The sequence below is a fragment of the Bos grunniens genome, chromosome 21, assembly GCF_055505025.1.
Source record: "Bos grunniens cultivar Pamir isolate PY7600 chromosome 21, Bosgru_T2T1.0, whole genome shotgun sequence".
NCBI classification, from domain to species: domain Eukaryota; kingdom Metazoa; phylum Chordata; class Mammalia; order Artiodactyla; family Bovidae; genus Bos; species Bos grunniens.
In genome coordinates, this window is record NC_141185.1 from 69,860,595 (window position 1) to 69,877,357 (window position 16,763).

The window sequence follows — 16,763 nt, forward strand, 5'->3', positions numbered from 1 at the left end:
TTTACAAGTGGTTGGCCAGTTTTCCCAGCACCACTTGTTAAAGAGACTGTCTTTTGTCCATTGTATATTCTTGCCTCCTTTGTCATCAATAAGGTGTCCATAGGTGCATGGATTTATCTCTGGGCTTTCTATTTTGTTCCATTGATCTATATTTCTGTCTTTGTGCCAGTACCATACTGTCTTGATGACTGTAGCTTTATAGTATAGCCTGAAGTCAGGCAGGTTGATTCCTCCAGTTCCATTTTTCTTTCATAAAATTGCTTTGGTCATTCGAAGTTTTTTTGTATTTCCATACAAATTGTGATATTATTTGTTCTAGTTCTGTGAAAAATATCGTCAGTAGCTTGATAGCTATTGCATTGAATCTATAGATTGCTTTGGGTAGTATACTCATTTTCACTATATTAAGTCTTCCAGTCCATGAACATGGTATATTTCTCCATCTATTTGTGTCCTCTTTGATTTCTTTTAACAGTGTTTTATAGTTTTCTATGTATAGGTCTTTTGTTTCTTTAGGTAGGTATATTCTAAGTATTTTACTCTTTTCGTTGCAATGGTGAATTGAATTGTTTCCTTAATTTCTCTGTTTTCTCATTGTTCATGTATAGGAATACAAGGGATTTCTGTGTGTTAATTTTATATCCTGCAACTTTGCTATATTCATTGATTAGCTCTAGTAATTTTCTGGTGGAGTCTTTGGGGTTTTCTATGTAGAAGATCATGTCATCTGCAAACAGAAAGTTTTACTTCTTCTTTTCCAATCTGGATTCCTTTTATTGCTTTTTTCTGCTCTGATTGCTGTTGCCAAAACTTCCAAAACCGTGTTGAATAGAGTGGGCACCCTTGTGGTGAGAGTGGGTACCCTTGTCTTTTCCCTTGTCTTTTCCCCTCAAGTCAAGTTTCTGACTTGAGGGGAAATGCTTTCAATTTTTCACGACTGAGGATAATGTTTGCTGTGAGTTTGTCATATACAGCTTTTATTATGTGGAGGTATGTTCCTTCTGTTCCTGGTTTCTGGAAAGTTTTTATCATATAAGAATGTTGAATTTTGTCAAAGGCTTTCTCTGCATCTATTGAGATAATCATATGGTTTTTATCTTTCAATTTGTTAATGTGGTGTATTACATTGATTGATTTGCGGGTATTGAAAAATCCTTGCATCCCTGGGATAAAGCCCACCTGGTCATGATGTATGATCTTTTTAATATGTTGTTGGATTCTGTTTGCTAGAATTTTGTTAAGGATCCTTGCATCTATGTTCATCAGTGATATTGGCCTGTAGTTTTCTTTTTTTGTGGCATCTTTATCTGGTTTTAGTATTAGGGTGATGGTGGCCTCCTAGAATGAGTTTGGAAGTTTACTTTCCTCTGCAATTTTCTGGAGGAGTTTCAGTAGGATAGGTGTTAGCTCTTCTCTAAATTTTTGGTAGAATTCAGCTGTGAAGCCATCTGGACCTGGGCTTTTGTTTGCTGGAAGATTTTGGATTACAGTTTCAATTTCTGTGCTTGTGATGGGTCTGTTAAGATTTTCTATTTCTTCCTGGTTCAGTTTTGGAAAGTTATACTTTTATAAGAATGTGTCCATTTATTCCAAGTTGTCCATTTTATTGGCATATAGTTGCTGATAGTAGTCTCTTATGATCCTTTGTATTTCTGTGCTGTCTGTTGTGATTTGTCCATTTTCATTTCTAAGTTTTATTGATTTAATTTTTCTCCCTTTGTTTCTTGATGAATCTGGCTAATGGTTTGTCAGTTTTATTTATCTTCTCAAAGAAACAGCTTTTAGATTTGTTTATTATGGTCTCTTTTGTTTCTTTTGCTTTTCTTTCTGCCCTAATTGTTAAGATTTCTTTCCTTCTACTAACCCTGGGCTTCTTCATTTCTTCCTTTTCTAGTTGCTTTAGGTGTAGAGTTAGGTTATTTAATTGACTTTTTTCTTGTTTCTTGAGGTAAGCCTGTATTGCTATGAGCCTTCCCCATAACACTGCTTTTACAGTGTCCCATAGGTTTTGGGTTGTTTTGTTTTCATTTTCCTTAGTTTCTATGCATATTTGATTTCTTTTTTGATTTCTTCTGTGATTTGTTGGTTATTCAGAAGAGTGTTGTTCAGCCTCTATATGTTGGAATTTTTAATAGTTTTTCTCCTGTAATTGATGTCTAATCTTACTGCACTGTGGTCAGAAAAGAGGTTTGGAATGATTTCATTTTTTTTTTTTTTTAATTTGCCAAGGCTAGATTTATGACCCAGGATGTGATCTATCCTGGAGAATGTTCCATGCGCACTTGAGAAAAAGGTGAAATTCATTATTCTGGGGTAAAATGTCCTATAGATATCATTTAGGTCTAACTGGTCCATTGTATCATTTAAAGTTTGTGTTTCCTTGTTAATTTTCTGTTTAGTTGATCTATCCATAGGTGTGAGTGAGGTATTAAAGTCTCCCACTATTATTGTGTTATTGTTAATTTCTGCTTTCATACTTGTTAGCATTTGCCTTACATATTGTGGTGCTCCTATGTTGGTGCATATATATATATATTTTAATTGTTATTTCTTCTTCTTGGATTGATCCATTGGTCATTATGTAGTTTCCTTCTTTGTCTCTTTTCATAGCCTTTATTTTAAAGTCTATTTTATCTGATATAGTATTGCTATTCCTGCTTTCTTTTGGTCTCCATTTGTGTCAAATAAGTTTTTCCAGGACTTCACTTTTAGTCTGTATGTGTCCCCTGTTTTGAAGTGGTCTTTTGTATACAACATATATAGGGGTCTAGTTTTTGTATCCATTCAGTCAGTCTTTGTCTTTTGGTTGGGGCATTTAACCTACTTACATTTAAGTTAATTATTGATAAATATGATCCCGTTGCCATTTACTTTGTTGTTTTGGGTTCGAGTTTATACACCCTTTCTGTGTTTCCTGTCTAGAGAAGATCCTTTAGCATTTGCTGAAGAGCTGGTTTGGTGGTGCTGAATTTGCTCAGCTTTTGCTTATCTGTAAAGCTTTTGATTTCTCCTTCATATTTGAATGAACTCCTTGCTGGATACAGTAATCTGGATTGTAGGTTTTTCTCTTTCATCACTTTAAGTATGTCCTGGCGTTCCCTTCTGGCCTGAAGAGTTTCTATCAAAAGATTAGCTGCTATCCTTATGGGGATCCTCTTGTGTGTTATTTGTTGTTTTTCTCTTGCTGCTTTTAATATTTTTTCTTTGTTAATTTGATTAATATGTGTCTTGGAGTGTTTTGCCTTGGGTTTATCCTATTTGGGACTCTCTGGGTTTCTTTGACTTGGATGACTATTTCCTTCCCATTTTAAGGAAGTTTTCAACTATTATCAGCTCAAGTATTTTCTCATGGCCTTTCTTTTTGTCTTCTTCTTCTGGGACTCCTCTGACTCACATGTCGGGGTGTTTAGCATTGTCCAAGAGGTCTCTGAAGTTGTCCTCATTTCTTGTAATTCTTTTTTCCTCTATGCTTCATTTATTTCTACCATTATATCTTCTACCTCACTTATCCTATCTTCTGCCTCCGCTATTCGACTGTTGGTTCCCTCCAGAGTGTTTTGATCTCATTTATTGCATTATTCATTATTGATTGACTCTTTTTTATTTCTTCTAGGTCTTTGTTAAACATGTCTTGCATTTTCTCAATCCTTGTCTCCAGGCTATTTATCTGTAACTCCATTTTGTTTTCAAGATTTTGGATCATTTTTACTATCATTATTCTGAATTCTTTTTCAGGTAGACTCCCTATCTCCTCCTCTTTTGTTTGGTTTCGTGGGCATTTATCATGTTCCTTTACCTGCTGAGTATTTCTCTGTTTTTTCATCTTGTTTAGATTGCTGTGTTTGGGGTGGCCTTTCAGTATTCTGGCAGTTTGTGGTTCCTCTTTATTGTGGAGGTTCCTTGCTGTGGGTGGGGATAGTTGGATTGTCAAGATTTCCTGGTTAGGGAAGCTTGTGTCGGTGTTCTGGTGGGTGGAGCTGGATTTCTTCTGTCTGGAGTGCAATGAAGTGTCCAGTAGTGAGTTTTTCTATGTCTATGGGTTTGGTGTGACTTCGGGCAGCCTGTATATTGAAGTTCAGGGCTATGTTCCTGTATTGCTGGAGAATTTGAGTGGCTTGTCTTGCCCTGGAACTTGTTGGCTCTTGGGTGGTGCTTGGTTTCAGTGTAGGTATGCAGGCTTTTGGATGAGCTCTTATCGATTAATGTTCCCAGGAGTCAGGAGTTCTCTGGTGTTCTCAGGTTTTGGACTTAAGCCTCCTGCCTCTGGTTTTCAGTCTTATTCTTACAGTAGCCTCAAGACTTCTCCATCTATACAGCACCAATGATAAAACATCTAGGTTAATGATGAAAAGCTCCTCCACAGTAAGGAACACCTGCAGAGGTTCACAGAGTTACATGGAGAAGAGAAGAGGGAGAAGGGAGATAGAGGTGACCAGGAGTAGGAGAGGGGGAATCAAAAGGGGTGAGAGCAAGATAGCCAGTAATCATTTGCCTATGTGCTCTCCACAGTCTGGACCCCTTGGAGAGGTTCATGGAGTTACAAAGAGAAGAGAAGAGGGAGGAAGGAGACAGAGGTGACCAGGAGGAGAAAAACGTGAATGAAAAGGAGAGAGACAGATCCAGGCGCTAATCATGTCCCTAGGTATTCTCCACAGTCAGGAACACACAAAGAGATTCAAAGAGTTGGGTAGAGAAAAAAAGAGGCAGGGAGGAGATAGAGGCGACCTGGTGGAGACAAAGAAGAGTCAAAAAGGGGAGAGAGCAATCAAGCCAGTACTCACACTCCCAAGTAAAAATGGGTACTGAAGATTGGGTTCTTAAAGGTACACAATTGATAACAAATACCAAAAAGCAAAGATTAAAAATCTAGAGTAGAGGTTAGACTCTGAAAAATACAATATTAGAAAAACAAAACAAAGTCACAAAAATTATGAAATATATACATGAAGTTTGCTTTAAAAATGGGTCTTTTTTTTTTTTTTGCAAGATAATAGTAGGTTCTAAAAATGAAAATTGAAGGAGTAATGTCAGGGGACATTCAGCTTTAAGGAATCCAATATGTTATTCTTTTCTTTTGTGTGCCATTTCTCAAGGATTCTCTATTTCTCATCAATTGCTACAGGAACGAGCAGAGCTGCACCCAGTTCTTGGGACTGAGATCCTGAGAAAGGGCACCTGCTTGGTCCCTTCAGTGACTCCCTCCAGTGACCTCACTGAAATGTGATCTGCTCAGTTATGTGGACATGCAATGCTCTCTGGCCCTTCGAAGATTGTTATTTGCTTGGTTTTGTTTTTGCTCAGTTTTTTTTTTTTTTTTTTTACTGCCTAAAGCTGCCTTGTATGAAGATACATAAACATGCTTTTCTGCAAACAAAGCACTCAAGACTTGTTTCACTCGAGACTTGGGTCCCCTGCATCCCTCTTCTCGTAGACTCCAGTCCCCAGGTCCTGGTCTACAAAAACCATGACGGAGTAATAGAGAACTTAAAAATAAAAATAAAATAAATAAATAAATAATGATAATAGTAAAAATATATCTAGGAATTTCTCTGGAGCTGTTGTGGGCAGTGTGGGGTCAATTCAGTTTCAGATAGTTCCTTAATCCAGCTTATACTTATCAAGATCTATAGGCCCCTTCCAATGTAGTCGCTGCTAACTACAGGGTTTTAATCTGTTGCACTCGTCACTTCCAAAGCAGTTCCCTCTGTTTATTTTAGCTTCTTCCTTTTGCGTTCTCTTCAGTGTCTAATTTCTATCCTGACACAAGGGGGGCGAAGGTGGTCACTTATTTAGGCTCATTTGTTCAGTACTGCTGTGGGGACAGAGGGACACTGCAAATAAATATCACTGGCATGTGTGGGGAGCGCTTGCAGCTTCTCGGCCAAACTGGGTTTGCCCCTGCTCATGGTGCATGTGCTTTCCTACTCTACACTCCTCAGGCTCTAGGTTGCTCTGCCGAGGAACCATCTGAGGTGGGCCCTGGGTTGCATGCATTTCTGAGGTCTAAGCCACTCAGGTTCAGGTTCTCAGGTAGTCCACAAAGGGGCAGACTTGGTTGGGCCTGCATTTTTTGTCCTTCCCAGGTCCGAGCAGCTCAGGCGACCAGGTGCTTGGTGAGCGCTGTCTCCCCAGGTGGGGAGTGCGTCTTATCACATCCCTGGTCCCAGCAGCTCGGTTTCCTGGGTGGAAATGGGTGCTCCCGTCTCCAGTGTGCCGTATGTCTCTTCTGGGGAGCTGATCTCTGGCTGTGACCCTCCCAGCAGAAGTCTACCATCCAGAATCCCAAGGGGTTTTGGTTAGCGACTGGGTGCCTGCTTGCAGCTTGGTAGAGGATGCCTCTCGGGGGCCGAGTTTGCCTCTTTCCAGCTCTGGCTGCCCCCATCCTGCCTCCCTGTCTCTAGTTGGGGATGGGCCGACTCACAGCCATCTAGGTCTCCTCTGGTATTTGCTCAGTCCTTTGTTTTTTGAGCAGGCCTGGCAGTGCCTTAGGTTAGGGCTTTTTGCAGGATAGTTCTCTCTCTCTCTCTCTCTCTTCTCTCTCTCTCTGGCTATCCCACAGTTTGGGTTGCTATCTCATGTTAGTTCCCTCAGATTGCCCCCTCAGGGCATTCAGGCCCAGTCCTTACCCTAGGCAGTGCAGCCCGTGCCTCCCTGTTCAGCCCCCACTTGCTGGTGGTGGATGCAAGTGCAGGGAGTTCCAGTTAGGCACGTGATCTGTGGGGTTTATTTATTTATGTATTTATTTTTCCTCCTGGTTATGTTGCCCTCTGAGATTCCAAAACTCCCCACAGACCCGCCTGTGAGTGTTTCCTGGTGTTTGGAAACTTCTCCCCTTTTAAGACTCCCTCCCTGGGATGGATTTCCATCCCTACCTCTTTTTCTCTCTTTTTATCTTTTATATTTTGTGCTACCTCCTTTCAAAGACAATGGGCTGCCTTTCTTGGTGCCTGATGTCCTCTGCCAGCATTCAGAAGTTGTTTTGTGGAGTTTGCTCAGCATTCAAATGTTCTTTCAATGAATTTGTGATGGAGAAAGTGGTCTGCCCGTCCTATTCCTCTGCCATCTTAGGACTGCGCCCCTCATACTATTTTTAAGAAACTTAATTAATTTCAGTGTTTATAGATGTTAAATTATCATGTCAATTCTTTGTTATGTGAAACTAACGTGTAAATTCTTCCATATAGAAAAGTTAGTCATTGGGGTTACTTGATTTTTTTACTTGTTTTTTTTTTCTTTCCCGATGTGAATATTGAGTCCTTGTTGATCATCATAAATGTATTAGAAAACTTTTAAACCTTCAACTTGGATAATCATAGTTTTACTCCTTTTTTTATATCTAGGTTATTCCTTTAATCTTTACCTACCATTCCAGAAGACATAGATAAGAAGTTACAGTCGTTAGTGTGCTGTTTACATGGAAAGAGGCAGTAAACCATCTGAATGTTCAAACAGGTTTGTAAAAAAAATCCATTTATTTTTAAATGAAGGATAATTGCTTTCCAGAATTTTGTTGTTTTCTGTCAGACATCAACAAGAATCACTCTTAGGTACACCCATGTCCCCTCCCTCCCAAACCCCCCTCCAATCTCCCTCTCCATCCCACCCTTCTAAATTGTTGAAGAGCCCCTCTTTGAGTTCCCTGAGTGATAGGTCAAATTCCCATGGGCTATCTATTTTACATATGGAATTGTAAGTTTCCATGTTACTCTTTCCATCCATCTCACCCTCTCCCCTCTTCCCCTTCACCCGTGTCTCTAAGTCTGTTCTCTCTGTTTCTCCATTGCTGCCCTGCAAATAAATTCGTCAGTACCATCTTTCTAGACTCCATACATATGCGTTAGTATCAGATATTTATATTTCTTTTTCTGACTTACTTCACTATGTATAATAGGATCTAGGTTCATCCACCTCAATAGAACTGACTCAAATGCATTCCTTTTTACAGCTGAGTTGTGTTCGTTTGTATATATGTACCACCACATCTTCATCCATTCATCTGTCGATGCCCATCTAAGTTACTTCCATGTTCTAGCTATCATAAACAGCACTGCAATGAACATCAGGGTGCATGTGTCTTTATCCATTTTGGTTTCCTCAGGGTATACTCCTAGGAGAGGGATTGCTGGGGCATATAGTGGTTTTGTTCCTAGTTTCTTAAGGAACCTGAATAACATCTTCCATAGTGGTTGTATCAATTTACCTTGCCACCAGCAGTGTAAGAGGGTTCCCTTTCCCCCCACACCCTCTCAGGCATTCATTGTTTGTAGACTTTTTGATGATGGCCATTCTGACTGGTGTGAGGTGGTATCTCATTGTAGCTGAGCAGTAAAGAATCTGCCTTCAGTGGGAGACCTGGGTTTGATCCCTGAGTCGGAAAGGAGGGCATGACAACCCACTCCAGTATTCTTTCCTGGAGAATCCAATGGACAGGGGAGCCTGGAAGGCTTCAGTCCTAGGGCAGCACAGAGTCAGACATGACTGAAGCGACTAAGCAGCAGCAGAGGTAACAGACTTCTGCATGATGGCCATTCTGCCTGGTGTGAGGTGGTATCTCATTGTAGTTTTGATTTTTATTTCTACTGTGGTTTTTTACCAAATCAATGTTGACAATATAGGGCTTGAGTCTTAAAAGTATTGCTACATTTGGATTGTCAAGTTGATCTGCAAGGGACAATTCAAGAGAAGCAAAAGCATGGGAAATAGTAATAAATATGTGAGGCTATAATAACAGCAGTTAGCTTTAGTGATGTTTTAGTAAGTGCAAACAATTTTGCATAGCTTAAGTAGCACGTGCAGAGTACCTTTATGGCAACCGTACTTGAAGTAACATAAAGTAACCATGCCCTGTTTGAAGGAGGCAGCTATGGAAGGATATAAGAAGGGCCTGATCTCTTAGATGTGGCAGCCACTGCTTGGTGATGCTGCACCGTGTTTGAATTCAGCATCCTGGTTCTGTCATATGGAAACTGTGGGATCTTGGCAAAACCTGTCTTCACCAGGTTAAAAGTAGGGTATTTCTTCAAAAGTGATTAGGAAAACTTCATGCAACTCATTGTTACCATCCATTCTAGCAAAGTATCTCTGAGAGCCTTCCACAGAAATATGTGGATCATTTACCTGGAACTGCTGGTCAAAGAGGAAAAAAGACATTAAATGGACAAGTAGAAGGTAAGAACTGTATTTTACAGAAAAATCATTTGAAAAAATGTTGATTGAAATTGGGAATGCTGGCACATTCTAATAGGCACAGAAAATCACCTGTCGGATGAGTAGTGAGAAAAAAGATGAGAAAAGGAGGGCAATTATGTATCTTATCAGGTGTCTACCACAGATTACATTGAGAATCCAGTTTAAGGAACTAAATTATTAGTTCTTAGACTTACTTCGCAGTCCAATGTTTAAGACCTTGTCCGGTTAAGACTCTCCAATGCAGGTGGTGCAGTTTCGATCCCTGCTCAGGGAATTAAGATTCCATGTAACACATGACCAAAAACAAATCATTAATTCGGTTTCAAGATACTCTATGACCTAAGGAAAGTTAAGAAATAAGAGGGAAGAGGGAATGAAGGATGAGAGAGGCAGAGGGTACAGGGAAGAAATGAAGAAAAGGAAGCACAGGTCTGTGGGGGAAGGGGGCAATAAGTAATGAAGGTCTTTAGATAAAGCAAGAGTATTTGACATGGATGGTGAATGTGAAGTGAGCTTCTGGCTCCAAAACTTGTCAAAGAAAAACAGCAAAGTTCTCGCCTCTTCCTGTTTACTCGTTATTAGGAAGACGTTCAGAACTGTGGTCCCTGGGCATGCAGAGTGGTGTGTCATCCTCTGGGGGAGCGTGGGCATAGGTACTCAGCTGTAATGTGTGCAAATTGGTGTCATATGAAATGTTGCTGCTTTCCAGCATGGTGTCACATGGGACAAAATAAGAGAACGGGAAAGGAGGATAGAGCAGGGGGTGTGATGGGGAGACTAAGGAACCCACAGCCTCATAGAGAGTCCACTGGAAGGTTTCCAACTTCTAATGCCATTTCAGTTTAGGGGGACATGTTCACGTGAGGAAACGGAGGCTGAGATTTCCAGAGAATGAATTAAATTGAAGTCATGTAGAAGTAGACTCCGTGTAAACCAGAGTTTCTCAAAATTTAATTAGTTACTTGGGGACCATGTGTGAAGTGCACATGCTGAGCAGGAGGTCTGAGATTCTGTGTTTCTAACAGGCTCTCTGAGTAGCAAGGGTGTAGCCTTGCATATAGAGAAATCTGGAAGAAGAGCATTGGATAGTGCAGGACATAACAGGATCAAGAAAAAGCATCATTTTGTGTTTCTTTCTGAGCGTGTTTATAGCCAGAGGGAAGCAAAGAGTTGAAGTAGCAGTTATAGGTGTAAGATACCATTGCTAAGCAAAGAGGGAGAAAGAAATTGTAGGTGTCAGGGAATGTTTAACTTTAGGACTCCTGTGTGTTGTTTTCTGTTTCTCATGAACCCTCTGTTCCTTATCAGTTCCTGGTATACAGGAACAAGTGGAGCGGTATGCTGTTCCCAGGACTGAGGTCATGGGACAGAACACATACATGGATTTCCTTCAGTAACTTTTACCCTACAGTAAAACCGTTTAGTCACGACACTCTTACTCAAGATATGGATTGTCTTCTGGCCTTGTGGCGATTGTTATTCCTTGTTATTCCCTTGGTGACCGTTGTTATACATCTGGCTTTTGTTCTTTTCTTAACTTTATTTTTTTGCCTAAAGCTCCCTTGTATAACAATATATAAATTCACACAAACATGAAAAATGTACCCTTGTTCCACTAGAGACTTGGGTCTCCCATGTCCTTCTTTGTCTCTCTGGCTAGTTCTTTGGAGCATGGAGGCCTGCCGAACTCACTTTCCTGCCTGGGCTTCCAAGACCTCTTTGAGAGGATACCCTGTGCCTTAGTGAGCGGTACAAGCCCTATTCTAGGGCTTTATTGGTTTTCCATGTAACCCAGGGAATATGAGTCTCTCTCTTTTGCTTTCTTTTCTTCGACTCTGGTCCACCAGGCCCCAGTCTGTTAAGAAGACCACAGGTAGGGGTGATCCATAAAAGGATGTCAAGGGGGAAGATTTAAGTCCAAAGATCCAGAGATTATTACCCTTTGGATAGGAGAGAATCTAATGAAAGGACAAAGGCAGGAAAGGAAGGCCTTAGGGAGGTGAGTTTGGAGTTGATGAGGACACTTAAGAGAACTCCTTCTAGATGACTTCAGTGTATTTGCCCTGAAAAGAGATAAGATCATTATTGCTCCAGATAATCCTGGAGGTGGGAGGGGGTGCTAGAAGTGGGGGAAACCACAACCCCTCCGAGTAACTCTTAGGCATCAAAGATATATGTTGTGCTGGTATTTGTTATTCAAATTAGATTAATTTGTAAAAGGAGGTATTGACTTTTTTTTAAGGATAGCTAATTCTTTGAAAGTTGTTTCATAGAAATCCTTTGAAGCATTAGCATGATGTACCAAGCCAAACTAAATTTTGAGGCCAAACAGATTAATAGGGTTCATTCCCTAAATTCTAGAAATACTTTTAATAAATACTACACTGAATTTGAAATATGCAAGATTTTTAATTTCTAATAATTCTGTGGCAATTAAATGTAGTATTTCCTTTTCACTATCTTCAGTGGATTCCTATGTCTGTCTTACCAGTGTCCTAAGATCCCCCTAAAAACAAGACACTAAAACTGAATATATTCAGTGCCAAGGCTGAATGCGAGGATTCTGCTCAGTACTAACTCTGCATGAATGTACAACTGGCTTTCATATTTACATGTAATTAATTTTATGGCCCTTTTTCCTTTGAGATTCTCTGGGAAATATCCTAACGTGAAGATAAACACGTTCATGATTTTACCCTGAATTCTGAACTGTGGATCGTCTCCTATGTATATTATTTAGTAATCAACTTGTTTCTAAACCCCATTCAGCCAGCAGTCAGAATGAAAGAGTCTGTTGCTAGTAAAACAGTTGGAATGAAGGATTTACAAACATCCAGTTCACGTAAATTTTGCAATACACAGTTAACTCTGGAAAGAGGGACACTGAACTATTTGAAATGCTCAGTCTTCATACTTCTAATATTTTCTTTCCAAATTTAATTGAAGAATTGGACATACATAAAGCAAATGCTATTGTTGATACCTGTGTTTTGAAACAAAAGATATTTACAAGCATAAGAACAAGAAAATTTTAAATTGTAAGCTTAAACTCAACATGTTTCTGTATATGCTTTGACACTCTGAAGTTCTCACTTTGGAATCTCTATACTTCTCAGGAATACTCTGAGATTAAATTTTAGACTCTAAGTTTTTTCCAATGTCCAAAAGTGCTTGTTTGAACTCTAACCTTTCCTTAGAGTAAAACTTCACTTGCTAATATGTCAGTTGTATTTCAGCTTATAATTGTTTCATTATAGTATTGTTACACAGATGAATGTAGGCCAATCAGGTGTTTTGATGAGCAGGCTGTGTGTGTGTGTGTGTGTGTGTTTGTATGTGCGTGTGTTTGTGTGTGTGTGTGAGTTTGTGATGTCTTTGATTATTAGAAGTAGGGGAAGTAATCATACTTTAATGACTATTGGATAGACCTAATCTTTTGAAACAGTGATTCTGAAAGTTGTTGGCTTTAGGATCTTATTATACTTCTAAAAATTACTGAGAATTCCAAGGAACTTTTGTTTATGTCTATTGATGTTTACTATATGGAAGTTCAGTTGAGTACAGTCGCTCAGTTGTGTCCGACTCTTTGCGACCCCATGGACTGCAGCACACCAGGCTTCACTGTCCATCAGAACTTCCAGAGTTTACTCAGACTCAAGTCCATCGAGTTGGTGATACCATCCAACCATCTCATCCTTTGTCTTCCCCTTCTCCTCCTGCCTTCAGTCTTTGCCAGCATCAGGGTCTTTTCCAGTGAGTCAGTTCTTCACATCAGGTTCCCAAAGTATTGGAGTTTCAGCTTCAGCATCAGTCCTTTCAATGAATATTCAGGACTGAATTCCCTTTGGATGAGTGGTTGGATATCCTTGCAGTCCAAGGGACTCTCAAGAGTCTTCTCCAACTGTACAATTCAAAACCATCAATTCTTCAGTGTGCAGATTTATGTACTGTCCAACTCTCACATCCATACATGACTACTGGAAAAACCATAGCTTGGACGAGACAGACTGATGTTGGCAGACTAATGTCTCTGCTTTTTAATATGCTGTCAATGTCAGTCACAGCTTTTCTTCCAAGCAGCAAACGTCTTTTAATTTCATGGGTGCAGTCACCATCTGCAGTGATTTTGGAGCCCCCCCAAATAAAGTATGTCAGTGTTTCTTTTCTTTCCCCTTCTATTTGCATGAAGGGATGGGGCCGGATGCCATGATCTGAGTTTTTTGAATGTTGAATTTTAAACCAACCTTTTCATTCTCCTCTTTCACTTTTATCCAAAGGCTCTTTAGTTCTTCTTTGATTTCTGCTATAAGGGTGGTGTCATCTGCATATCTGTGGTTATTGATATTTCTTCCAGTTATCTTGATTTCAGCTTGTGCTTCATCCAGCCCGGAATTTTGCATGACGTACTCTGCATATAAGTTAAATCAGCAGGGTGACAATATACAGCCTTGACATACTCCTTTCACTATTTGAAATCAGTCTATTGTTCCATGTCCATTTCTAAGTGTTGCTTCTTGACCTGCATACAGATTTCTTAGGTCAGGTGGTCTGGTATTCCCGTGTCTTTAAGTATTTTCCAGTTTGTTGTGATCCACACAGTTAAAAGCTTTGCAGTGGTCAATAAAGCAGAAGTAGATATTTTGTCTGGAACTCCCTTGCTTTTTCGATGATCCAGTGGATGTTGTCACTTTGATCTCCGGTTCCTCTGCCCTTTCTAAGTCCACCTTAATGTCTGGAAGTTCACATTTCGTATTCTGTTGAGGCCTGGCCTGGAGAATTTTGAGTATTACTTTGCTAACGTGTGAGATGAGTGCAATTGTGTGGTAGTTTGAACATTCTTTGGCATTGCATTTCGTTGGGATTGGAATGAAAACTGACCATTTCCAGTCTTGTAGCCACTGCTGAGATTTCCGGATTTGCTGGCATATTGAGGGCAGCACTTTCATAGCATCATCTGTTAGGATTTGAAATAGCTCAACTGTAATTCCATCACCTCCACTAGCTTTGTTCATAGTGATGCTTCCTGAAGCCCACTTGACTTCACACTCCAGAATGTCTGGCTCTAAGTAAAGGATTACACCATCATGCTTATCTGGATCATGAAGCTCTTTTCTATATAGTTTTTATGTGTGTGTTCTTACCACCTCTTCTTAATACCTTCTGCATCTGTTAGGTCCATACTATTTCTCTCCTTTATTGTGTCCACTTTTGCATGAAATGGTCCCTTGGTATCTCTTACTCTCTTGAGGAGATCTCTAGTCTTTCCCGTTCTATTATTTTCCTCAATTTCTTTGCATTGACCACTGAGAAAGGCTTTCTTATCTCTCCTTGCTATTCTTTGGAACTCTCCATTCAAATGGGTATATCTTTCCTGTTCTCCCTTGCCTTTAGCTTCTCTTCTTTTCTCAGCTATTTGTAAGGCCTCGTCAGACAATCATTTTGCCTCTTTGAATTTCTTTTTCTCTGGGATGTTCTTTATCAATGTCTCCTGTACAATGTCACGAATCTCCGTCCATAGTTCTTCAGGCACCCTGTCTATCAAAACTAATCCCTTGAATCTATTTGTCACATCCACTGTATAATCCTAAGGGATTTGATTTAGGTCATACCTGGAAGGTCTAGTGGTTTTCCCTACTTTCTTCAATTTAAGTCTGAATTTGGCAATCAGGAGTTCATGATCTGAGCCACAGTCAGCTCCTGGTCTTGTTTTTGCTGACTGTATAGAGTGTCTTCATCTTTGGCTGCAAAGAATAGAATCATTCTGATTTCATCATTGACCATCTTGTGAAGTCCATGTGTAGTAGAGTCTACTACACGTGTAGTAGAGTTTACTACTCTCTAAAAATAATTACTCTTGTGTTGTTGGAAGAGGGTGTTTGCTATGACAAGTATGTTCTCTTGGCAAAGCTCTGTTTGCCTTCGTCCTGCTTCATTTTGTACTCCAAGGTCAAATTTACCTGTTACTCCAGGTATCTCGTGAATTCCTTCTTGTGCATTCCAGTCCCCTATATTGAAAAGAACATCTTTTTTTCAGTGTTAGTTCTAGAAGGTCTTGTAGGTCATCATAGAACTGTTCAACTTCAGCTTGTTCAGCATTACTGGTCAGAGTATAGACTTGCATTATTGTGATATTGAATGGTTTGCCATGGAAACGAACAGAGATCATTCTGTCATTTTTGAGATTGAATCCAAGTACTGCATTTGGGACTCTTGTTGACTGTGATGGCTACACCATTTGTTCTAAGGGATTCTTCCCCACAGTGGTAGACATATTGGTCATCTGAGTTAAATTCACCCATTCCAGTCTGCCGGGAGCCAGCGTGAGTAACTCCTCCCATGGCAAAGGTCATGAGGAAGGAGGCTCGACATACTCAAAGGCGGGATTGAGCCTCAGGAGTCCTCCTGGAAATTCTTGAGCATCTACCCCCAAAACCAGAGTCTGCCTACTTTACTGCTTTGTGCTCTCACCTACACCTCTGACTTTACAGGGGGCTGTCCCCCACCACCGTCTCTGTCTCTGAAAAAGAGTTAACTTACAGCTCCAGTTAATAAAGTTCCTGGGCGTGACAGGAGTGTTTTGGTTGACAGACCCCTCAGATGGCTCTCTAACTTGCCTGACAGGTTTACCCGGACTCCTACAGCTATGTATACGATTGTTTACAGTCTCCTAGCTGCGAAAGGCATGGGAAGCTTAAGATATTCAAATAGTATAGAGCCTCTCGGAGAGTTAGAAATTGTTAGGATAGAACTAGTAGAAGATTTCATTGTTGAGCCAATGCTTGCTGCCAAGTTTCCACATCCCCTTTATTGTATCCTTGGAAGTGTATTAATTAATATAGTTGGTATGTAGGAAAAATAAGTAGTAGCCTTGGTGTTAACAACTTTAGACCCTTAAGGTAATAAATTCTTTCCTTTGTTGTACACCCACTGCACCTTTGCCCTATAGGAATGCAACTTTATCTAACACCTTTGGAGGATGGCGCCAAACTTTAAAATAATTACTCTTAGAGAAAATAAGTCTTATGGTTGACAAACCTTTGTCAGAGTCATAAAATGTTAACAGGCCTTCTGGCCAGAAGATGATGTAAATCACCTAAACCATTTGTATACGATAAGTTTGCAGAAAAGAAACCCTGGTTTCGATAAGGATCAAAGACTGCTGACTTTTCGTGATTTCACACCCCCTATTATCCTCTATGTGCAACTTACGGTATAAAAGCCCCTGTTGAAAATAAAGCTACGGGCCTTGCTCACCGAACTTGGTCTCCCCGTGTCGTGTTTTCTTGTTTCCTTTTCCTCCTTTTCTCTTCTGTTCTTCCTTCATGCCAAAATAATTTGGAGTGCAGGGGTCCTCTGTGACCACTTGTTTGCCTGGGCTTCTAAGACCCACTTGAGAAGGTGCCTAAGGTGGGGCACCTTCTGCTGTTCGAGAGGGCGCCTGTGGCCTCCTTGGTCAGAGCAAGTTTGGTGTCATGAACTTTATTGATTTCCCATGTAAACCAGTTATTATTGAGAGTCTAATAAATCTCTCAGCCTTTGCTATCCCTTAATCACAATGCCATCATCCTGAGGGA